General features: G+C 42.2%; 1 long non-coding RNA gene across 1 annotated transcript in view; it reads right to left on the bottom strand.

Moving 5' to 3' along the window:
• Positions 1–23,162, bottom strand: part of LOC309325757 — a 29,680-nt gene extending 6,518 nt beyond the window's left edge. Inside the window, exons 1-2 of the long non-coding RNA XR_014149967.1 lie at positions 22,982–23,162; positions 14,646–14,737 (exon numbers count right to left, since the gene is read on the bottom strand). This is a non-coding gene — a long non-coding RNA (uncharacterized lncRNA). The remainder of the gene's footprint in view (positions 1–14,645; positions 14,738–22,981) is intronic.
• Between the last annotated feature and the right edge of the window lie 2,752 nt (positions 23,163–25,914).

The raw sequence follows: 25,914 nt of genomic DNA, 5'->3' as shown, positions 1-25,914 counted from the left end.
GTGCACAATTCTTTTGAGGAAGAGGGAGGTTCCCAAGAAAAGGGGCAACTACATTTTTTGCTTCTGTTTACAAGTGACTGGACTATGTGGCTATACATAATATAATTTCAGGAGCACCGTGGGCAGAAAAAGTTGGTTCAGGTCCTACACTCCAAAGCAGGAGAAAACAAGCTTGCTTCCATGGGGCAACCTTTTAGATATCTGAAGGTGGCTATCATATTTCCTCTCAGTGTCCTATCCAGGTTAAACATTCCCAGTTCCCTCAACTGTTCCTCATAAGGCTTGGTTTCCAGACCCTTGATCATCTTGGTTGCCCTCTTCTGCACACATTCTTGTCAAAATCTTCCTTAAATTGTGGTGCCCAGAATTGCACACAGCACTTCTAGTGTGATCTGACCAAAGCAGAATAGAGACATTATACAGTGGTACCTTGGGTTAAGTACCGTAGATTCTGGCATATTAGGCGACTGGGTGTATAAGACGACCCCCCAACTTTTGCTGTTCAGTTTTAGAGTTACAGAGTTTGAGCGCCGCCAGGGCCAGAGCGCGCACCCCTCCGCTGCCTCTTCCATCACAGCAGCGGCATCCCGAGGTGAGGCGTTTGGCGGGTGGGCAGGCGTGCGCCACGCTCGGAAGGACTTTGCGTGTCCCCTTCTGTGGGGAGGGAGGAAGAGCGATGGCAGAAGGGGCGCCTCTGCTCACCGGCTCCCTCTCCTTCCCAATGCGTATACCCGGTGTATAAAACAACCCCCGACTTTTGGGGTGATTTTCCAGGGATAAAAAGTCGTCTTGTACGCCAGAACATATGGTACTTAATACGTTTCGGAGGTCCATTCTTAACCTGAAACTGTTCTTAACCTGAAGCACCACTTTAGCTAATGGGGCCTCCTGCTGCCGCCGCGCCGCCAGAGGACGATTTCTGTTCTCATCCTGAAGCAAAGTTTTTAACCTGAGGTACTATTTCTGGGTTAGCGGAGTCTGTAACCTGCAGCGTATGTAACCCAAGGCACCACTGTACTTCTGTCTATGCCTCCTAGAATAGCATTAGGTTGGGGGTTTTTGCTGCCGCATCACACTATTGACTCATGTTAAGCGTGTGGTCTACTAAGCCCCCTAGATCCTTTTCACGTGTACAAAGCAGCAAATATTTTCTAGAAATTTTATTGCCATTTTCTGTATTTTAGGACACATTTAATGGCTTCCGTTTGATATGTTCTCCCAATCTTCTAAGTTAAAAATATACCTAGGGGCTGTTTAGCAGATTACGTATTGACACAATCAGTTTGATCTCTCGTGGGCAACGTTTTAACATTTCTTTTGTGCACTTTGAAACAGAAATTAGCACTCAAGGAGTACTAATGTTATTGAAGTCACACTAAGCGGCCTGGGCATTCTTGCCATTAGCCTGAACTCCCACATTCTCTACAAAGTATTTCAACTAATACAAATAGGCCTGCCAATCAGTGCTAGAATTATTGTGGGGGGAAGTGGCCAGCCCTATTGTCTTCTGCAAGCTCCCCCCCCCCATGCCCACCACTCATTACAACTAAGGTACAGCCCAGTATAAAGTAAGCATAGCATACTGTCAGTGAACTGACATCGGAGACAGAAGTGGAGGCAGGGCTCCGAAGCGATGCCGGAGAAGGGCCAAGCAGGGAGAGAGGGAACTCATCGGCTGGGGAAGGAAATCAGCGTAACACCAGGGATAAAGGGGGGCCGTTGGGGGAATTGGAGAGGGGTCTCCAGGACTCTTCGCTGGAGACCAGCGGGGAGAGCACAGGTCCTCCTCTGCCCACACCCACCCTGCGCAGAAGACTTCCGCGCAGGGAAAGTAGGCGTAGACTTGGCGTCAAAGAGCTTCTGTGCTGGAAGAAGGTCAAGAAACGCCCACTGACGGATTCTGCTAGCGACTGAACAGCCATGAAGTGAAGGGCTGTCCAGCCAGGAAAGGTTGAACCAGGCTACCTAGCCAGGAGTGGTGGCAACTTACGCACGAGCAACCCCCATACATCCATTACACATACATAGTGTGTATATGTGAAAAAAAAAACCAATATCAGGCTCTGAGGAATCAGAAGAAAGGCTATGCATTCCTGATACTATACAACTTTTAGGGACGTTTTTAATGTTTCATGTCTTATTACACTGAGGTCCAGCGCCGAGGGCCTTCTGGCGGTTCCCTCACTGCGAGAAGTGAGGTTACAGAGAACCAGGCAGAGGGCCTTCTCGGTAGTGGCACCCGCCCTGTGGAACGCCCTCCCCTCAGATGTCAAGAAAATAAACAACTATCTGACTTTTAGAAGACATCTGAAGGCAGCCCTGTTTAGGGAAGTTTTTAATGTTTGATCTTTTATTGTGTTTTTAATATTCTGTTGGAAGCCACCCAGAGTGGCTGAGGAGGCCCGGCCAGATGGGTGGGTACAAGTAATTTGTTGTTTGTTGTTTGTTGGAAGCCGCCCAGAGTAGCTGGGGCAACCCAGTCTGATGGGTGGGGTATTATTATTATTATTACTACTACTACTACTACTAAACTACTATTGAAGGAAGGTGAGGACAGGTGACCCCACCTAGGCCCGAAGTCACACCCCCCCCCAATAATCACACCAGGCCTCAAAACTGTCCAAAATTCCTTTTGTCTTCTAAAAATCCACAGCTATAGCTTTTCTGTGGATTCTCACAAGATGCTGGTACATAGGCAAAATGTTAATTCTTTTATCAGCACGAAAAGGCTTCAAAAAGCTCATGAATAGGCTCTGTTCAAAGCAGGCCTGAGAACTGAATCTTATCTCATTCTAGTTGCAACTTCTTGGACATGCTGAACTGCTCTCTCTTTTTTTTTTCAAATAATGTTTATTGAAATTTTCCATATAATAACAAAACAAAAGACAAAAATTAAAAGACACAAAAAATATCCAAAAAAAGAAAAACAATTAAAAATACACATAATATTTAAAAAACCTTATCTTCTTTCACCTTATTTCTGAGACCTCCTCCCCCCGCCCCTTCTTGCATTCCAATTTATGTTATCTGCCCAACAAGTTCTTATCATTTTGCTCTACCTTAACCTAATAATTTCTTTATTCGTGCTATTTATTTTCCTTTTTTTCTTTCTTTCATTTCTCAATTAGTTTTAAAAACCTTATTTCTAATTAATTAAAAAAAACAACCCAAATTTAACTTAATCTTAAACCTTTTTCCTAAAGTCGACCCAAATTTCCCTTCCACAATTTCCCTACATTCCATAAAAATCACAAAAATTATAAAAAGAAAAAAAGAGAACTTAACCAACTATATTTAAACACCCTTTGGATTCCCAAATCCCACCCTCCCATTCCCGGTTTGATCCCCAAATCAATGTCCATCAATCCATCAATTCTCAGCCTGGATCCCAAACTTCTGAGGCTCCTAAAACTCTTTCCATTTCACTCTGCCGGATTTTTTGACCATCTTTTGTGTTCAACACCAACTCTCGAGGAAGATCTGTCCCAATAATGACCAATTTTCTTCCAAACCAGTCTCTAGATTTAAAAGTGGGGATCAAATTTAGTTCTTTGAATTTTTCAAAACTATATGTCCCAAAAGCTCCAACTTCCATCTTGATCTCACTTGTGCTAACAGGCCTCTGATCTGCCTTGGTCTTCCACAACGTTATAGCTTCATCTTCATTTTCCACCAAATTTTCCAACAAATCCTCATATGTCTGCCCAACTGCAACAATTTCTGTTCCAGCTTCAAGGTCTTTTGGATCCACAACAAAGACTTGTCCTGTTCCAGCAAGTTTGTTTACTGCTTCATTCAATGTTGTCACTCTTGTAGACAAAATATTAGCCTGGTCCTTGATCTCTCCCTGTAATTCCTGGAGCTCTCCCAGGAGATGAAATGTCCTATTCAGCTCAGTCAGTATTTTTCCACTTAGAGCCATTTCTTACAATGTTCCAAGACTCCCCTCTAGGGGGATTTTGTTTACTTAGTATCTTTCCAAATCCAATCCAAAAGTCCAATGTAGCTTATTTTTCTTTTTTCCAGCAAATTTGTATCCAAATTACAGAAAATCTAACCGGCAGAATCACCAGAAACGTTTCCTTTTATTTCCCAGCTTTGACAGCTAGTTTGACAGCTGTCAAAGTATCTTTTCAGCAGGCTCTCTCACTGATCACTCCCGGGTCCTGGGGGGTTACACTTTAGCTTTCCAAACCAACTCTTATCCTCCAGCAAAATTAATGTAGTGTCCAATCATGAAATTAATAATTTTTCTCCGATAGGGACAAAGATGCTTCTCTCAACTTTAGCTCTCTAGTCCTTGCTTTAGGTTGTCTGCAAGGCGGGGGGGGGGGGCGGACTTCCTTTTTACACCTCCCCCGGTCGTACCAAATTTAAAGAAAAAAGATCTTTTTAAAGTCCAATTTCCGTATTACTCACGGGTTGTTGCTTTTAATCCAAATGTTCAAGGGAAAAAGTCAGCGCTCTCCGTCCATGGCATGCAGCTTCGCTCAGCAGGGGAAGCAGAGGACTCTCCACACCGCGCCGCTCCCCAGCCCCCGTTCCGTAGCCTTTAAAAAGGCTCCTTCGCGGGTCGGGAGGGCGCTAATGGTGCCCACCGAGTCACCACGTCCACAGGCATCCACGCCTGTGGTTTTTAAGGGTCCCCGCGTCGCCGGCGCGGTAGAACCCGATCCCTACTGAGCCGATTCCCTCCGGAGCTCGGAGGGAATCCGCCATTAGACGATGGCGCTAACCCGGAAGTCTCCCATGCTGAACTGCTCTCACTCCCCCTTCCTGGGAAGGGTGGCAAGAGTCCACAATAGTCCCAAGACAGCTTTCTGTTCATGCTCAGAGGAACTCATGGGCAGGACTCTGGAAGAAGGAGGAGAAAGGGGGAGGGAACATGACTGTGAACCCGTGCATGCTTTTTGTGAACTATCACACTTGCTCCTTCTACCAGTTCATGGATGGTAGAAATAAAGCCTTTTCTCCGAAACTATTCCTTGAGTGTCTGTTGGCTCCCACTTCTCTTTCCCGGGCGCAATATTTTTCCCACCCGGGGGCAAAGCCTCATAAGGCTACACTATAAGCTGCCAGAAGACCAGTATTGCCCACTGCATTCATAATAAATACAATAAAACCCAGCTTCTGCAGGGAAAGGGTGAAGCAGTGCTCTGGAACAACAAAACAAATCTCTCAGCGGCAGCACCATCTTCATCAAAATGCATAAATGCAGATCCAAACTAATTCCTGTGCAGAACCACCTGCCTGTAAGGCATTCTGACTTCTATTATTTATGTTGACACCCACACTTTTTTTATTAAAAAAACGGTGCATGCGGTTAGGATCCTATTCAGCAGCCAGACCAATCCATGTCTCATTTTCACTGTATAGATTAGGGCTGTTTGGAACCAATTAACAGTTGGAACTCACAGCCTTCAAAGATTCTACTATGTGACCTAACCACTCGACCAGTACTATTTCCCGGCTGTTTGCAAAAGGATGTGCTTCGTAACCTCATTTTACTGTTCCCCCACTTTCCAAAAACACAGCAGGTAGCACAGCCAAACGCATTAACAGTTCTGGAGGCCCGCCAGTTGTTACAAGCATTTTCTGAGCTCACACTATATCAGAGCACGACAGCGAGGTTCCTTCCGTGCGCAAGGACAAGGTTAACCAAGTCAGCTGGAAGTTGAAAAGTAATACAGTCTGGGATGCAGCGAGGTCTGCAAAGCTGAATTAAGCATTTTGCGGCCTTGACGTGAACGCCTTCGAGAAACCTCAGCCAGATCCAAAATGCATCTCCTTCCTTGCCTATGCAATAGTATTAACTGTTCGAAAACATAAATTGCACATCAGAAGTGGATTTAAGGGAACATAACCAGTTCACTTGCAGCAGCCTTACGCACGCTCCATCAACTTTGGGGGGGGGCAGACAGGAACAGAACCCCCATGCAAAATGGTCACCATATATATTGCACACAAATGAAGATCCCCTACCATAATTGATTGGTTAAGGAAAACTATCTTAATGATAAAACTTGCATATGAGAGAAACACAATATTTAATAATCCTGAAAACAAACTTGTTGAGAGGTGGGTCTTGTTTTTGCATTTCTGGAATGACAAAATAAATGGTGATATTTTTCCTGTTAATTTATTCATGGCAATCTGGAGGTTTTGTTATGCTGTCCCTCACTCATTTTCATATATATTTTCTTTCCCAACCCCCCCTTCTGTTATTTTATATTTCACTTGTTTTGCCTTTTTTTTTTTACATAAGATATTTAATATATAATGTTTTTGCTGCGTATTGTCATAACATAAAACTAATAAAAAACAAAAAACAAACAGAAATTAATAATAAATAAATAAATAACAAAACCCCTCCTCAATTTACATAGAAAATTATGGCAAATACCCTTGTCTATCTAAAAGAGAATAAAGAAGAGAACATGTACAGTATTAATGTTTGCAGCTTTTCATTAATACAATATTGTTTTGTAGTGCTGTCACTATGTAGTGCTATTTGGATGTTAAAAAAACAAATTCTGGCCTTTCCAAGATGGCAGAATGGTGTATTTTTTTAGAATGGAAAAGAAGAATCCAAATAATGTATATTTGTAACAGCACATAAATTTTTAGTTGCGCAACTTTCTGATGCAAGTTCCTTCTCCCTTTTCTAACTTGGTTGTTTTCATTATAGTTTACCACATTTCTTCAACTGCTGAAGGTTTAATAAACTACAGTACTTAAAAAACAACAACACAACGACAACTTTGCTGTCCTATAAAAAGAGCAACGAGTATTTAGGAATGAGAGATTCTTACTGATTACTGCAAGAAAGCTCTCCAAACAGGCTTTCAAAAATATCTGTTTATTATTCTTGACCATCACCATAAAAAGCTCAAGTTCATTATAGAAATAGTTTGGAGATGTAGGTTTTCTCCACACAAATCATAGTAATTGAATGAAAATTACAGAGCGTATCCACTGAGCTGAGGAGCAACTGGTGACTGAATATTTGTCTGGTTGAGGCCTGGACCTTGACTGACGCGTAACAGAAGCTGGGTCAAGTCTAAAGGCTGCTATGAAACAGACTGGAAGCCGTCACCTAGCAAAAATGCCACTTGACTAAAACAAGATAAACCCTCCAAAGCACATCCATCAACACACTTTCAGGCAAAGTGGTTTCCAAATGTGTCCGAAAGCACTCGAAAATGGTGCTTTACTCACATCACCAATAATTTTTCAGTAATGCAAGACAAAAGTGTTCAAGGTCTGATCCTCCGAAAAGTACTGTACTCAGCCTCAGTTGAACAAATAAAACATATAGGTGTTCTTATGGCTAATGGAAACCACCAAGTGTCTTAATTCAAGTAAACGGTGTTTCCGTACACTCTGGTTTTTGTCACGGTGTTTCTTTGTGCCAGAAGCTGTTTAGTCCTGCTGGCCACATGACCCAGAAAGTTGTCTGTGGACAAATGTCGGCTCCCTCAGCCTGAAAGCAAGATGAGCGCTGCAACCCCATAGTTGCCTTTGACTGGACTTAACCATTCAGGGGTCCTTTACCTTTTAATTCAAATAAAGCAATGCTTATTTTGGAATAGTTCTGAGAGTTTATGAGCAGTTTGCTCTAGATCAAGGCAGGAGAATCATTGGCCTTCTATTTTTTTTTTTTTAATTATTTCTCTTTATTAAGTTTCATTCTTCACATACTCACAAAAAAGTAAAACACAAAACATTAAATAAAAGATAAAAGGGCACCATCGCAAAAAGAAAAAAAAGGGGACAGGTCAAAAAAGAGAAAAAATAAAAAAATAAAAAAAAATAAAAAATAAACATTAGACCAGTACAAATCACACACTGTCTGACTTCCTTCCCTATTGATTTCGGATTTCTAATTTTTTAAAATATCACTTTTGCCGCTGATATTGATTATTAGTTTGTACATCGGAAGTTTTATATTAGACCTGCTATAGTTGGTAGGTTTTTAAAGTTAGTTTCTATATATGCCATGAATTTAGACCAATCGTTATTCAACTTTGTATTCTTTTGTTCTCTGATTCTCTGCGTCATTTTTGCCAATTCGACAAAATCATATAGTTTTGTTTGCCACTCCCTTACGGTTGGTATATGCGTACTTTTCCAATTTTGAGCGATTAACATTCTGGCCGCTGCTGTTGAATATTGGAATAAAGTTTTATCTTCTTTCCTAATTTCCTCCCCAATCATACCTAATAAAAAGGCCTCTGGCTTTTTAGGGAACGTGTATCTAAATATTTTTTTTAACTCATTATATATCGTGTCCCAAAAATTTTTTATTTCCCCACATGTCCACCACATGTGTATAAAATTACCTTCTTTTATTTTGCATTTCCAGCAGGCCTTATTACCAGTCTTGTACATCTTATTTAGTTTCTCTGGTGTTATATACCATCTGTATATCATCTTCTCTAAGTTTTCTCTGATTGCAACACTCGCCGTAAATTTTATTCCCTCATTCCACAGCTTTGACCATTTTTCATATTCTATGTTGTGCCCCAGGTCTATCGCCCACTTCACCATAACTTCCTTAATTTCTTCGTCTTTTGTATCCCAATCTAATAATATATTATACATTTTGGATAGTAACTTAGATTTACTTTCTATTATTTCTGTCTGAAATTTCGATTTCTTGTCATTCATTCCAATTTTTTTGTCTTCTGTCCATATTGCGTTGATTTGATGATACTGTAGCCAGCTTGTCAATTTCCCCTTCAGCTCCTCATATGGTCTTAGTTTCCAACTGTCTTCCGATCTTATCAATAAATCTTCATATGTTAGTTTTGGCTCCTCCATGTTAATTTTTTTAATTATTAGGATGTTTGTTGGGGACAGCCACCAAGGTGTTCTCCATTCCAACAGCTTTTTGTTTTTTTCCCAGGCTTCATATAATGGACCCCTGATAATATGATTTGAGAACCCCTTGTGGGCTTTCTCCTTATTTGACCATAGGTAGGCATGCCAGCCAAACCTATTGTCTGCCCCTTCCAAGTCCAATAGGTCAGAATCTTCCAATGTTATCCAATCCTTAACCCAACATAGGCAGGCGGCTTCATAATATAATTTTAGGTTAGGGACTGCGAGCCCTCCTCTCTCCTTTCGATCCGTGAGTAATTTAAATCTGATCCTTGGCTTCCTTCCCTGCCATATGAATCTTGAAAGGGTTTTCTGCCAGTCTTTGAATAATTTAGACCCCCTAATTACAGGGATGTTTTGGAATAAAAACAGCATTTTTGGAAGGACATTCATCTTTATTGCCTCCATCCTACCCATCCATGAGAGATTAACTCTATTCCAGACATCCATATCTTTTTTGATTTCTTTCCATATTGTCGAATAATTGTCTTCAATTAAATTTATATTTTTTGATGTAAGCCATATTCCTAAATATTTTATTTTTTTTGCTACCAATATACCATATTTTCTCTCTAATTTTTCTTTTTCCACCTTTCCTAAATTCTTTATTAGCATCTTTGTCTTTAATTTATTCAATATAAAGCCTGATGATTTACCGTATTCTTCTAAAGACTCCAGCGCTTTACCAATGCTTCTTTGCGGCTCTTCCAGGGATAACATCAGATCGTCCGCATAGGCTTTTAACTTGTATTCCTTCAGTCCTATTTTAATTCCTTGTATTTCTGGTATCGATCTTAATTTGTTCGCCAGAACTTCAAGCACCATGATGAATAAGAGCGGGGAGAGAGGGCACCCCTGCCTTGTTCCCTTCTCTATTTTAAATGTATTTGTAAGATTATTATTTATTACCAATTTTGCCAATTGTGTTGAATATATTGCCTGTATTCCTTTTAAAAATTCTCCCTCTATCCCAGCCTTTTCCATAGATTTTATTAAAAATGCCCAAGAGACATTATCGAACGCCTTTTCGGCGTCTATGAAAATCAGTGCCGCCGGTATCTCGTTGTTGATCTCTAAATACTCAATTATGTTTATAACATGTCTTACATTGTCTTTCAAAAACCTGTTCGGGAGGAAACCCGCCTGGTCTTTATGGATTAAATTTGCTAAACACTTTTTCAGTCTACTTGCCATGATGTCTGCATATATTTTATAGTCATTATTTAATAGAGATATTGGCCTGTAATTTTTAATGTTCAATTTATCTGTGTCCGGTTTTGGAATTAACGTTATAAATGCCTCCCTCCAAGACTCAGGTATTTTTCCTCCTTTCAGGATATTATTCAATGTCTTACAAAGCGCTGGTGTCAATTGACTTTCCAAAACTTTATAGTATTTTGCCGATAAACCATCCGGTCCCGGAGCTTTCCCTAACTTCATTTTTTTAATCGCCTCCTGAATCTCTTCTATTCTTATGGGTCTGTTTAGTTGAGATCTCTCTTCTTCTGTTACAGTCTTTCCTTCACAGTTTTTGAGGTACTCTTCTATCTGGGTTAAGTCTTCTTCTCCTTTTTTATATAACTTCTCATAAAATTTAAGAAAATTTTCCTGTATCTTCTTTGGGTCTTCTATCAATTCTTCCCCTACTTTTATTTTATTTATCACATTCTGTTTTTGTCTTTTCCTCAGTTGCCAGGCTAGTAATTTCCCAGTTTTGTTTGCCGATTCAAAATATCTCTGCCTCATTAACTTGAGTTTCCATTCAATTTCTTGGTTCATTAGCATCGAATATTGTGTTTGTAATATTTTTATTGTTTGTATACTTTGTTCATCTTTCGGGTTGTCTGTTAATTTTTTCTCTGATTCTCTAAGCTGTTTGAGAATTTCTTCCTTCTTTTGCTCTTATTTTCTTCTTGTAACTATTTTGTTGGATGAAGAAACCTCTTAGAACCACCTTACTGGCATCCCATACTACTTCTGAATTTATTCCCACATTAAGATTCAAATCAAAATATTCTTTTAGGGTGGCTTTGGCTTTTCCAATAACTTCATCATTGTCTAATAAATATTCGTTTAACCTCCACCTGAAACCTCCTTGTGTTGGACCTTTTATTTCCAGTGTTATTGGATTGTGATCGGAGAGGGTTCTCGGTTGAATTTCACATTTAGTAGCTCTTAATGTGAGTTCCCCCGAGGTCCATATTTGATCTATTCTACCCCAACTTTTATGTACCTCTGAAAAAAAAGTAAACTGCTTTTCTGTTGGGTGCTTATATCTCCAAATGTCTATAAGATCCATATTCTCTTCCAAGTCTTGGAATGATTTTGGAAGTTTCCCTTGGTTTCGTTTTTTCTTTTCTGTTTGTCTATCCATCTCTGGTGTAGATACTGCATTAAAGTCACCCAATAAAATCATCCTATTATTTTCTAATTTTATTAAGACTTGTTCCAGTTTCTTAAAAAATTCTAGTCTATTTGAATTTGGGGCATATATATTTACAATATTAATTTTTTCCCCCTGGAAGCTAATTTGTACTCCCAAAATCCTTCCTTCTTCATCTTTATAAATCAGTTTAGGTTCCCATCTTTCATTAACATATGTTACTACTCCTTTTTTTTTCTCTGACGAAGAGCTTATAAATTCTGTTCCTAGGTTCTTGTTTGACAATACATGTTTGTGCTTTTTGGCTACATGAGTCTCTTGCATACAGATTACATCCAATCTTTTCTTTTTCATAGCATTTACAATTTTATTCCTTTTAGTTTTGTCATTCAAACCGTTTACATTCCATGTTAAAATTTTAAGATTCATTATTACTCTTGTCTAGTACTAAAGTCAGTGATTTTCCTATTTGGGTTTTGCCGAATTAAATTCGAGTGGTTTCGCTTTCTGTTTCTTCCTCTTCTTCACCCCCTTCTTCATCCCCTGTCTCACCCCCCTCCTCCTCCCCTTCATCCTCTCCTTCCAATCCCCTCCCAGTCTCCCCTCCACCTGATCCTGCATCACCTGTCTCCTCCCTCTCTCCACCCCTCCCCCCGCCTCTGTCCTCCATCTTCCCAAGGTCTTTCTCATATCTACGTAGAAATTTACTGACTTCCTGACTTTCTGCAATCTTGAATCTTTTTTCTTTATAAAAAAAGGAAATCCCTTCTGGGAATTCCCATCTATAATATATTCCATTTTTTCTTAGAATGTTAGCTAATTGTTTGTAACCTTCTCTCTTGCGCAGAAGCCTAATCGGTATTTCTTTGAAGATGATGATTGGTCTTCCATCGATTACTAATTTTTTCTTGTAGTTCTCTCTCAAAATTATGTTTCTCATCTCTGTTGATTTAAAAATGACCAAGCAGTCTCCTGGGACCTTTTTCAGTTTGTTTTGTTTGGGCCTTATCTTTATTCTGAAGGCATTTTCTATTGCTTGAGCTACTTCTTCTTCTTTCATAGTTAGCCACTTCGCCAGTTCTTTGATCATTTTTCCTTTAATATCTTCGTTTATTTCTTCCCCCACTCCCCTAAATTTTAGGTTTAACTGTTTTTGTTTCATTTCCATCAATGCTAGGTTGTCCAGGACTTGATCCTGGGTCTTGCTTAATTCTCCAAAATTCTCCTTTGTTTTCTCCGCTTCCTTTCTCTGGTCTCTCATTTCTTTTTGAACTTTTTTATTTGATTCCTCTAAGGATTTTGTTCGGGTCGTTAATTCTTTTATCTTGTTTGACAGTTCTCCTACCACCCCCTCTATTTTTTTATCAATCAATTCCTGCATCTCTCCTAATTTTTTCTCTATGTGAATTTCATTCTGTTTAAGTTCTTCTTTTATTTTCATCCATAGTGCATCTAAATCTTTAATTTCTTCCTGTCGTGAAGTTCTCCTCTCTAGTGGTGTTCCCGCTCCCTTCTTCCCATCCTTACCCGCCATCTCCCCCTTTCTTTAAGTATCAACAAAGTTTAACTTAACTTCTTGAGGCTCTCCCCTAGAGGGCGCACAGTCTTATATGATCTTAATTATTTCAACAAATGATTTACTAGCCTGCCTTTAAACCATTAAATCATTGGCCTTCTAGAAGTTGCTGCTGTACAAATTCTGTCATTTCTAACCATTGGCCATGTTGACTGGGGTGCCAAAGGTCTCAATTAACTGTTTTTGCCTTGCTTCAATACAATTCTAGAACCTGCTTTGGGAAATTCCTGGCAAATAGCCACACTCAGGGCTCTTTCCCCCCCCTAAAAATATGTTTAGGGGTACTCTCATTTTGACTCAAGAAAATCACCATTTTATAGTTCAAATCGGGGAAAATAAATACAGTAAACACAAAAAAACTGACCAATCACCATGCTAGATTCCAACTCCTACTTCACACATTAAACGCTCATTTCCATCTGAGACTCGGGAAACACCATGACAAGAAATGAGGCCACTATCAGGGGTAGCAAGGGAACTGACGATTCATCATGCTAGAGAAGAAACTGAAAAATTTAAAATTTTTGTTCCTTCTACCGTTAGATTCATAAAATGTTTAGGGCAGGCATGGCCAAACTTGGCCCTCCAGCTGTTTTGGGACTACAATTCCCATTATCTCTGACCACAGGTCCTGTTAGCTAGGGATTATGGGAGTTGTAGTCCCAAAACAGCTGGAGGGCCAAGTTTGGCCATGCCTGGTTTAGGAGTATGTGTACCCCTGCATCCCCCCCCAAAAAAAACCAGCACTGGACACACTCTAATTTCAACAGAGGGGCTACAGGTTTCATTCCTTGAAGCTGCTCACACAGTCCATGGGACTCTACAACTGCTTGGGGTTGTCCTGTCATCCGACAGAGGAGAATGCCTGAAGTTAACTCAGAAGGGACGGCTGCCGCTGCCCTTCCACACACTCCAGTGTCTGCTGCCTGAAGCATCCACCATATTTTCCCTAACAGTAGGGCCGGCAGCACCACAACTGAAGGGGGTTCAGCTGCCACATTTCCAAAGCAATATTATAACAACATCATTACGTTCTGATCAAGGGCAATCGGATTATATGATTTCTATGGGTTATGTATGTGCTGGGTGGAACCTCCAAGAAAGCAATAGGGGGCAGAAGTGCACAGTGGTCGGACCATGGACTCTATCCTGCATATGACCTAGTGCTCTTTCTGTGACACCTGAAGCAGATATGAGGCTTCTGTTCCCTAATGTGCATATTAAATTACAGTGGTACCTCGGTTGTTGAACATCTCAGAAGCTGAACGTTTTGGTTTTCGAACGCCGAAAACCCAGAAGTAAATGCTTTTGTTTTCGAACATGCCTTAGAAGTCGAACGGCTTCCGAGGCGCATTTCTCAATTTTCTGAGTTGAATGTGACGACTGCACACTGCGCCCCAGTTGTCGAATGTTTCGGAAGTCAAATGGTCTCCCGGAACAGATTACGTTTGACAACCGAGGTACCACTGTACATGGATTTGGGAAATAATGCTTCTCCGGGCAATATGACAAAGCTGATTAAAATCAAATGCCAAATTAATCTTCTCAATGTGTTTTTATATTGTAATTTCATCATGTGAACTGCCCTGAGACCTGTGGGTATAGGGCAGTATAGTTGTTGTTGTATAGTTGTTGTTGTTGTTGTGGTGGTGGTGGTGGTATAGTTGTTGTTACTGTTGTTGCTGTTGTTGTTGTTGTTTCTTGAGCAAGAAAAAAAGTCTGGGAAGAATTTTTCTCCATTTATAACCACACAAACATGTGAGTGTGCATGAAAGAAATATCGATTCAGCGTTATTCAATTACCTGAAGGATCCATCAGCAAGAGAAAGTGATATTTTCCAGCCAAGGCGATAAACAGGAACAGTTGGAGTGTGTTGTGTCCATTATAGATGTATCTGGAGAGAGAACAATGTGGGAAACATTTTTATCTCATGCTGTGTGCTCTTCATCTCTCCACCACTGAGCTCAATTCTAGGCCATTTCGTCTGACATTGCTTCAGGGCAAAATCATGGAAAGACCAATGCATGGGACACGCAACCAGTAAACAATTTGAAGATGGTAGAAGAAGAGTTTGGATTTGATATCCCGCTTTATCACTACCTGAAGGAGTCTCAAAGCGGCTAACATTCTCCTTTTCCCTCCCTCCCCCACAACAAACGCTCTGTGAGGTGAGTGGGGCTGAGAGACTTCAAAGAAGTGTGACTAGCCCAAGGTCACCCAGCAGCTGCATGTGGAGGAGCAGAGACGCGAACCCGGTTCCCCAGATTACGAGTCTACTGCTCTTAACCACGACACCCCACTGGTAGTGCAATTAATGCCAGTAAACTTGGTCCCAAGTTCTCCTGTGCTTTCCCCCTCATCGACTGTCATAGGACTGTCAAAGGGGAGATCTTCCTACACCAGTGGTTTTCAACCAGTGTGCTGTGGCATCCTGTGGTGGCTTGAATTATGGTCAGGGGTGCGGCAGGCAACATTGGCCTTTGTCCCTCTTTCCTTCCCTCCCTTCCTCTGATGTCCTCTCACATCTCTGCCCACCAAAGGCTTGCCCAGCTGTTTGTTGCAGCAGCCTTGGCTACAAGCTCCCCAGGGGAATGATGCCTCTGGGGCTGGCCAGGGGGCGCTTCTCAGGCCCCTATAGGGCAGTGGGGGGGACCTCTCTTTGGGGCAGAGGGGAAGCTCGGAGACCAGGGGGCAACAGCTGATGATGCCCAGAGGACTCCCAAGGAGAAAAGAGGAGACTGAGGGAACACTCCATAAGGGAGGGTATTCAAAAGGGGGGGAGGGGCTGCTGGCTCTTGAGCCCCACAGGGGTGCTGCAGAAAGAATATAGTTGGTCAAGGGAGCCATGGACCCAAAAAGGTTGAAAACCTCTGTCCTACACAATAACATGCATGCTGGGTTTCCGGATTGGGTCCATTTTGTATTGGAAATGACTGTGCCTTTTCCAAACCTTGTCACTTGGGGCAGCTAGAATTGGGCATAGGAACCAAAGTGTGGGCGAGTTATTGATTTGCAGATTGGCACTGGGGTCTTTCTGCATTCTTATGCCTTCCCTAATGCTTATTAATATTATATTTACCTATGGCAATCTTCAAACCCACCTACTTTGTACTTTAAAGAGTCTTTTGTTCCACTCTCTTAGATGGGCTCTCAGTCATTCATCGTGAGCTTCTTTAAAAACCATTTGCCACAATTACACCGCCGTTGGGGAAATGGCATTGCTATTATTTTGTCAGGTAATAACCGTTATTAAAAAATATCAACAGCGGTGATTTTTTCTCAGAGGTAATAACTATTGGACCATATTGTCATCATGTGAGCAATAATTTTTTTGTGTGAAGAGGAAAACTAAATTGACAAAAGCTGCATGTAACGGGGGAGAGGAATGTCGTAAGACTCACAGTGCAAGCTGTGGCACATTGACTCCAGTGTACTGTAATTCCCATCGTCTTCAGTGGGGTGTAGAATAAATTTGTTTAGAACACCAGTCTTGCAGCACATTCTTTGATGTGTCGACTCAAAAGTAAGCCCTACTGAGTGCAATGCGACTTACTCCCAGGCAAATGTGTCTAGGATTGCAGATTTAATGGCCCTGAATCTCGCTGTGAGAAACGGTTGTTCGCAAACAAGTTTATGTCACATTTACCAAGTGGCAACTTACAGAGGTGTGAGTTCGGTGTTGTGGGAAGTTGTCTTCATTCTACACTCCCCTGAGCCATCAACTATCTTTCAGCTGTGGCAATCTGTTAAAATCCTCACCAGTTACTGCAGATGACTGCTTACCCACATGTCCTGAATGTGCACATTGAGAAGTAACTGCTTCGGCTCTGTGCAGATATTGCTAGCTGTGCCAGGGGTCTGTGTGGCATGATTCTACCAGCTAGTCCCAACCCTTCCAAGCACTCATGTGTTAGGTGGCATAGTGCCCTCCGAGCACACTGCAAAATAGAGGGAGGAGACTCTTGAGAGCCCCATGGACTGCAAGAAGATCAAACCTCTCCATTCTTAAGGAAATCAGCCCTGAGTGCTCACTGGAAGGACAGATCCTGAAGCTGAGGCTCCAATACTTTGGCCACCTCATGAGAAGACTCCCTGGAAAAGACCCTGATGTTGGGAAAGATGGAGAGCACAAGGAGAAGGGGACGACAGAGGACGAGATGGTTGGACAGTGTTCTCGAAGCTACTAACGTGAGTCTGACCAAACTGCAGGAGTGCCTGGCGTGCTCTGGTCCATGGGGGTCACAAAGAGTTGGACACGTCTAAACGACTAAACAACAACAACATGTGCAAGCCACTATGTGACAAGCCGTCGAGCTAGCACATCAAATGGTAACACTAGCTGCCACGATTAAAAAAAATATCCTTGTGTGTCAAGATATGACAAATATCTGCACAGCGAACTTAAACAATGATTCTCTGAAGAGGGCACATTCTACCATATGTGGTGGACGTGCAAGATAACGAAAGCACATTGGAAAATGATTTACAATGAGTTGGGAGGGAATGTTTAAAATAACTTTTGTGGAAAAAACAGAAGCTTTTTTATTAGGAATTTTAGGTTCAGAAATACAAAAGCAGCAGAAAAGACTATGTATGCAACAACAACTGCAAGGATAGTTCTGGCCCAGAGGAATGGTGCCATTGCTAGCAAATCTTCCTTCTTTGGCAATCACTAGTAGCCAAGTAAGATTGTCTTCCATAAACACAGTTTTAAAAGTGAGTCCATAAGTGACTGTGGAGGCCAATTCTGGATCCACATGTCGTTCCACAGTGGGGACATAGGTTTCCAGACAGGAATTGATCACAGTGAGGGTTTGCCAAACGTGCCTTCCTTTTAGCTTGTTTCTCCCTCTCATCCTGAGTTTGAGCGTCTTCAAAGCCCACGACACCTTTGGTAAAGGCTGTCCTCCAATTGGAGCGCTCGCAAGCCAGTGTTTCCCAGTTGTTGGTGTTTATACTATATTTTTAAAGATTTGGCTTGAGAGAGTCTTTAATTCTCTTTTGTTGAAAGCATTACACTTTCCATTTTCAAGTTTGGAATAGAGTAGCTGCTTTGGAAGACAATAATCAGGCATCTGCACAACATGACCAGTCCAACGAAGTTGATGTTGAAGAATCATCGCTTCGACACTGGTGATCTTTCCTTCTTCCAGGATACTGGCATTAGTTTGCCCGTCTTCCCAGGTGATGTGTAAATTTTTTCGGAGACACCATTGATGGAATCTTTCAAGAAGTTGGAGATGGTGTTTATAAGTGGTCCACGTTTTACAAGCATACACTAGCAGCATAGACTATGGTTAGGAATGATGGTTAGGTGCCCCAGCCCTATCCTGCTGTGCTTGATGGGGCTTACTTCCCAATAAGAATGACTTCCTTAAAATATCATTTGGTTGAATCATTTATATATATGGGACATGGGTGGCGCTGTGAGTTAAACCGCAGAGCCTAGGTCTTGCTGATCAGAAGGTCGGCGGTTCGAATCCCCGTGACAGGGCGAGCTCCCGTTGCTTGGTCCCTGCTTCTGCCAACCTAGCAGTTCAAAAGCATGTCAAAGTGCAAGTAGATAAATAGGTACCGCTCCGGCGGGAAGGTAAACGGCATTTCCGTGCGCTGCTCTGGTTTGCCAGAAGTGGCTTAGTCATGCTGTCCACATGACCCGGAAGCTGTACGCCGGATCCCTCGGCCAATAAAGCGAGATGAGCGTCGCAACCCCAGAGTCGGCCACGACTAACCTAATGTCAGGGGGGTCCGTTTACATAAAGATAAAGATACAGATAGAGATACAGATATATATGGACATGGGAGGGTTCTTTGGGGGTTATTTTCCCTTTGTTTCCAGCCAGCCCATTCTTCACTCCTTGGCAAGAATTGCAAGGCAGTGTGTGGAGCAGCTGGAGTAACTTTGCAGGAGACGTCACATCTGAGCTGCCCCCGAAACATCTTGGGTGGATTGAATTAGTTGTACATTTCACTTTGATTCAGGGTGTTCGTCTGGAAAGATATAGCCCCCCCCCCTGTCCTCTGTGTCACCCCTGCTGTTTTCTCTCGCTCCCTCTGCTCTGCGGTTTGATTTCACTTCAGTCTTTGATTATTATTCATCTCTGTAAATATGATTTTCTTATTTTATCACTGTAATGTTCAGGAGTCCCATTCCCCCCCCCACACACACACCCTGCATAAGTTTTGGTTATGTCATTCTCCTTCTTCCTGACATTTCTGTAAATTCATTGGTTCGTCATCCTCTGCTCTGAAGCTGAGGATCATCCTTTCGCATAGGAGCTCCGGCGCAAAGCCCTAACTGCTTTTATGTTTCTTACCGTTTGACTGAGTGCCCATTCACACAATGTCAATCTGCATGTATGCAAACGAGACTCCCAAAAGGGAAAAGAGGGCAAAATAAGTTTGCATTAAAATCTGCTTATGATGATCTACATGTGTAGATCATTTGCATATGGTTATTGATTAAACATCTCCAACTTTCATAAAAAGGATCAGGTAGCAGATCTTGTGAAAGACCTACACTGAGGCAGTCAAAGTTGTCAATATTGTGCTAGGTGGGAACATAGTCTGTCTTGGTCATATGTTTCTATGTCAGGGACTGAGCTGAGGAGAGCTGCACTGAGGAAGAATGGTGGGAGCCTCCCCCTCCCCCTGCTCCTGATCAGGATCCTAAATCTTCCCAGGTGCAGGAGAACAGTGTAGATTTGGAACAGTGGTTTGCAAAAGGACATAGTTCAGAAGGCAGAAGCTGGGAAATACTGGATGGGGAACGGCTCGGAGGAGAAGAATTGGGAGGGAGAGAGTTAACAGATTCACTTTCTCTGGAAAGCATTCAGCCCAAGGTCAAGAAGAGCTTATAAGGTGGCAGCACAGACAGCACACTGGTTACAAGCTCAGGGTACAAGACATGGTGGTGACGGGGGTGACTAGGGAGGAAGTGGGTGAAACCCTTAATTGGGAGCATCGCCATTCCTAGGAATTAGATTCTTTGTTCTCTCGCTGTGATCATTAAAGTTTCTAACTGGTTCTGCTTATCTACTGCCAAAGGGGGAGGAAGCTGATTCCCTGAAGCCTGACATACTGTGACATAACCCTCATTCGTATATTAGGTTGGGGATGGCAACACAATTATATGTTGAAAGTGGAAGGAAAAGTGAAAGGGCCATAGCTCAGGGATAGAGCATCTATCTTGTATGCAGAAGCTCCTGGGTTCAATCATTAGCATCTTCATGCAGGGCTGGGAATGTCTCCTGTCTGAAATCCTGGAGAGCTGTTGCCAGCCAGTGTTGACAATACAGAACTCAGTGATCAAGGCTCTGGAAACAAAGCCTTATGAGGAATGGTTGAAGGAGCTGGGTATGTTTAACCTGGAAAAGAGGAGATTGAGAAGAGATATGATAATCATCTTCAAATTCCTCAAGGGCTGTCACATGGAAGAGGGAACACTTGTGTTTTCTCCTGCTCTGGAGGGTAGGACTCGAACCAGTGGCTTCAAGTCTGAAGAAAGGAGATTCCAACTAAACTTGCAGGAAAAAAAACTTTCTGACAGTGCTCTTCGGCAGTGGAACAGACTCCCACGAGAGGTGGTGGACACTCTTTCCTTGGATGTTTTTACACAGAGGTTGGATGGCCATCTGCCATGGATGCTTTAGTTGAGATTCCTGCATTGCAGGGGGTTGGACTAGATGACCCTTGGGGTTCCCTTCCAGCTGTACAATTCTATGATTCTATGACCCAATGGAGTGACTTGGTGCTAGTATCTTTGCTGTTAGTGCACTACCTAAGCTCCTTGTGGCGGTGATGCATTTTGTATATTTTTTATGGAATTGCAAGTGTTTCGTATGACTGTGTCATTATTATACAGTGGTACCTTGGGTTACAGACGCTTCAGGTTACAGACTCCGCTAACCCAGAAATAGTACCTCGGGTTAAGAACTTTGCTTCAGGGTGAGAACAGAAATTGTGCGGCGGCGACATCGGGAGGCCCCATTAGCTAAAGTGGTACCTCAGGTTAAGAACAGTTTTAGGTTAAGAACGGACCTCCAGAACGAATTAAGTTCTTAACCCGAGGTACCACTATACAGTCAAACCTTGGTTGTCAAACGTAATCCGTTCGGCTTCCGAAATGTTTAACAGCCGAGGCACAGCTTCCAATTGGCTGCAAGAGCTTCCTGCACTCAAATGGAAGCCATGTCAGACGTTTGGCTTCTGAAAAATGTTCAAAAACCGGAGCATTTACGTCCGGGTTTTTGGCATCTGGGAGCCAAAACATTCCAAAACGGAGCTGGGAACAGAGGTTTGACTGTAACATATCTATGTTGACACTTTTAAATGTGTCACAAGTCACTTGGGAACCTCAGTGTAACACGCAGCCAACCAGTCCAATAAACAAACGAACAATACAAACCAGCTTATTACGTTGCCATAAGCATCTCTCCTTCGCCAGCCAGCCCCATAGACTCCATTTGTGAACCAGGTATTCCATGTGAGCACCTGATCACACACACAGAGCCCCCTCATCTGTGTGATCCTTGGAAGAGACGGATCACGTGAACCAAGCCCGTGGGTGTTCCTGTGGAGAGCTCAGCTGTACGGTGTAGATTATACCACCAGATTATACTCTGCACTCCACCCCACCCCAAAGTTACAAATAAGCCACTTCTATGATTATGGCTGCTAAACTATTGCAGCCACAGGACTTGCTGGTTTTCTGATTGCTATGTTAATCTGTTATGTTTGTCCATGTGAGCGCCTACCCAGAACTGGTCATGTGGACCAAAAAAAAAGCAGAGTTTGAACCAAATCCTTAGAGAATTCACTTGGCAGTGGAAAATTTGTTCTGACAGCGACATTCCTTGTACTACATCTCCCCCTTCTGAGCCAGCCAAAAACAGCAGCCTTGGTTCATGAGGATAAACCACTGTGCAATTTGTTCCTGAGTATTGATTGTCAAATTACCCGGAGGCCAGGAGGGAGTCAAGTCCTGGCCTAAGACTGGCCACAGTGTTAAGAAAAAATTTAAAGGTTTTTAAGAGTAGATAGAGATGCAGAGAGAATTTAAACAAACAAAAACCTTCAAGAGACTAAATGCAAAAAGGATGTTGCTTCTGGACAGTTAATAGTTCTGAAAGAGAACTGAATTTAGCAGCTACAGCATCTCATCCCTGCCTAGAAGTGACAACTCCCAAAATCTTCTAATTTGTATGGGAATTCCTGCACACTAAAAAGGAAGAGGAGGAAAATACGAACATTCACAGACTGAAAAGGAGATAAATGTTAGGAGGAAATATAAGCACCTTCTGGTTAGCTCTGGGGCCTGGAGCTGAAAGCCAGTGTGGTTTTGTGGTTCGTATGTTGGACTTGAGCCTGGCAGACTAGAGATCAAATCCTCACTCTGCCATCAAGCTCTCTGGGTGACCTTGGGCCAAGCACACTCTTTCAGCCTAACTCGTGCAGCAATAAATCTGCTGGCACATTTGCAAAGCTAAGCAGGGTCCAGTTTGGTTTCAAATTGGATGGGAGCCTTCATGCTGAGATATCTGCATTGCAGGGGGTTGGACTAGATGACCATCGGGGTCTCTTCCAACTCTACTATGCTAGGGCAGTTGCGAGGACAAAATGGACAGAGGGAGAACCATGTGTGCCAGCTAGAATTGCCTGAAGGAAAGGGAGATATAAATTGAAATAGCAATGATGATTTTGTGCCAGTTCTGATCTTACCTGTCTCGGGATGGATTTGGACAGTAAGATAGGATGCATTATGTATTAATTAATCTTCCTCTTGCTTGCTTGAGTAAGATGAGCGTCTAGTTTAGCAGAGTTAAATATATACCACCCTTTGCAGCATGGGCACTTGGGACAAAGCTTTCTGTTGTATTTTATAGTGTGTTTAATATTCTGTTGGGAGCTGCCCAGAAACCTAGGGAAACTCAGCCAGATGGGCGGGGTATAATTATTATTGTTATTATTATTATTATTATTATTATTATTATTATTATTAATAATAATAATAATAATAATTCAGGATGCTTTAGGAAAGCTGGCTCTTCCCCTTTATTTTATTTATACCTCTAAACAAAACAACAGCACAGAAGTCTGTAATGGAAGAATACTTTAAAAAATAGAATCGTTTACTTACATAAAGCTGCAGATGCAATTCAAGCAGAAAACAGCCATGAAATAAGTCAGGCAAAATATATTTCTAGATGCCAAAATACATGGTTTAGGGTCAAAGGTGGCGCTTTTGACCCTCTTATCCCTTCCCTATGGCTGCAGGAAGACAAAGAGACTGTTCCCCAGGTGAGAGGAAATGCTAAGGATTATCTTCCTGTTGTTACCTTTCCCACCTGGGCAAGCAGAGGATATGACCTCACAAAGTGCCCTCTAGGAATTTAAAGGGAACTTGTGTCTTAACCCTCTGCTCACCTAGCAAACGTGGATTTATTTTTATTTTATTTTGTCAGAGGCACTGCATTTCCCCATAATTTGGAGGGCAGGTGCTTGGTATCTGCAGGGATGGGGAGTTGTGGTCCAACATTTGGAGGGCTGACGGGTTTCTCATCTCTCGCCTATGAGTGTTTCCATTTCATTTCCTGTCCTGTTTAACATTATGGGGTTCTCTCTCTTCCCCATCCCCATGGATAGCTCAGCTTATTGGCCATTAACCACCTTCCTTGCTGCTTGTTGCAGTTGCTTGGAATGAGGAAATGTTCTCTCATTCAGCCCAGCGACATGGCTTGTAAAATCCAGAAAAGATAAACAGGCTTTTAAAAAATTGAAAATGGGGGCATCATATTCTTCATCAAATACCAGGGTCTGTGCATTGAAGTGAACCCCCCGTTACTTTGAATATCTGCAACACTTACGGGTAATCATATTCTGCTTCAGTGTTGTGTAACGTTTTGTTAAAATAATAATAAAAATATAATTTATTTATATCCTGCCTATCTGGCTGGGTTTCCCCAACTACTCTGGGTGACTCCCAACAGAATATTAAAAACATGATAAAACATCAAACGTTAAAAACTTCCCTAAACAGGGCTGCCTTCAGATGTCTTCTAATAATCAGATAGCTGTTTATTTCCTTGACATCTGATGGGAGGGTGTTCAACAGGGCGGGCGCCACTACTGAGAAGGCCCTCTGCCCATATCCTGTGTTAAGGGAAGAACCAAACTACGCATTAGGTGTAACCATGGGGTCGGGGAACTGTGGCTTCTGTACATTGCTGGGCTACAAATCCCATTATGCTCAAACATTGGCCATATTTACAACCACTCTTGGGCGCCACCTGCACAATGTGTTTAAAACATCTTGGAAGTCATGGCTCCCCCCTGTTATGTACTGATGTTCTCACCCTGGGCCAGCAGGGGGATACTGTAGATAGTTATGCAAGTGAAGGATCGAAAGTGACATTCTGTGATTGGATAGTTTGTATGCAAATGAAGGATCAAAAAGTGACGTTCTGTGATTGGGTAGTTTTAGAAAGTCGCAACAGTTGCAATTGTTCTGGAGCTCTATATAAGCAGGCTGACTGAGCTCCTCAGTTAGTTCTGTTCTGGCATCTGAATAACGAAGAGCTGTTTGAAGAATCGCTGTGTCATCTGATATGTTCACCCACAACTTAACACCCCCCCCCACAAAAAAATAATAATCCTGGGAAAGGTAGTTTCTTAAGGGTGCTGAGAGTTGTTAGGAGACCCCTCACAAAGCTTCAGTTCCCCGTCAGCTGGTTAAGTGGGATCAGTTGTTAAACTACACTGGGAACTTTAGCTCTGTGAGGGCATAGGATAGTTTTAACAACTCAGTACCCTTAAAACTACAGTTCCCAGGATGTTGTGTAGGATTTTAAAACGGTCAAACTGCTTTCAATGTACAGTGTGGTGCAGATGGGTCCTTAGTAATTACACACATATCTAGTAATCATGATACTGCTTCTTGAGTGTATTGTGGCTGGGTGCATATTGAAGACATGAGTGCAAAAGTGTGCCGACTACACGAGAAAAGCAAGTGAGGCGTGTGAAGTGACTAAGAAGGAAATGATGGCATGATCAAAGCAAAATGCAGGGATGAGACTTCTGGGTTCTAGAGACCTCTGCTGTTCAAGAGACAAGCTTCACGTTCTGCCTGGACTACAAACTGCAAAATGAAAATGCAGACGTTCTGAAAGATCTGCTTCTATACAGCATATATGTTTTTAGTGACTGCTAGAAGAATCTTATTTAACATTGTGCTTTGCTGACATTTATAGTGATGTATTATTTTCTTTGAAGCCAACTCAAGATTCGGAGAGATACTATTGTTTTAAATAAATCAGCAGTATGAATTAAAACAGAGAAACTCCCTAAACTACCTATCCATTTCTTTGTAAATAGCAGAGATGTTTTTCATTATTATTATTAAGTGGCATACCGAATTTTATTAACAAATTGCTTACACATGCCACGTAGAGCACATGTAGATTTAGGATGATCAGTACATCATCATATGGATTTAGATTTAGGATGATCATCACGTCATCGTTTTCTTGCTGCTGAGTTCAGCACTGACCGCCTGCCCACTCCCCTTAGTAACACAGAAACAGTTCAGAACCATGGTAAATTTCATATAAATTCTACATGACTCGGATGCATGAATGTATGCAGAATACTGAAGTGTGGTTTGTATGGCATGCTTCCATGTACAGTGGTGCCCCGCAAGACGAACGCCTCGCAAGACGGAAAACCCACTAAACGAAAGGGTTTCCATTTTGGAGGCGCTTCGCAGAGCAGAACGAATTTCCCTATGGGGTTGCTTCGCAAGACGAAAATGTCTTGCGAGTTCCCGCGGGTTCCCCCCCCCCTTTTCCTAAGCCGCTTAACAGCTGATCGCTAAAAGCCGCTAAACCGCTAATAGCGCTAATCCGCTAAGCTGTCAATGGGCTTGCTTCGCAAGACGAAAAAACCGCTAGACGAAGAGAATCGCGGAACCGATTCTTTTCGTCTTGCGAGGCACCACTGTACGTGTTCACTGGAATAACACAGTTCATTAGTACTTTATGATGGCCTGTAACAAATGCAATGTCCACTTTAGAC

This window comes from Podarcis erhardii (assembly GCF_964252035.2).
Source record: "Podarcis erhardii genome assembly, chromosome: 12".
In the NCBI taxonomy this organism is placed as follows: Eukaryota; Metazoa; Chordata; class Lepidosauria; order Squamata; family Lacertidae; genus Podarcis; species Podarcis erhardii.
The sequence above is the reverse complement of the archived record's forward strand: the minus strand, read 5'-3'. Positions and strand labels throughout refer to the sequence as shown.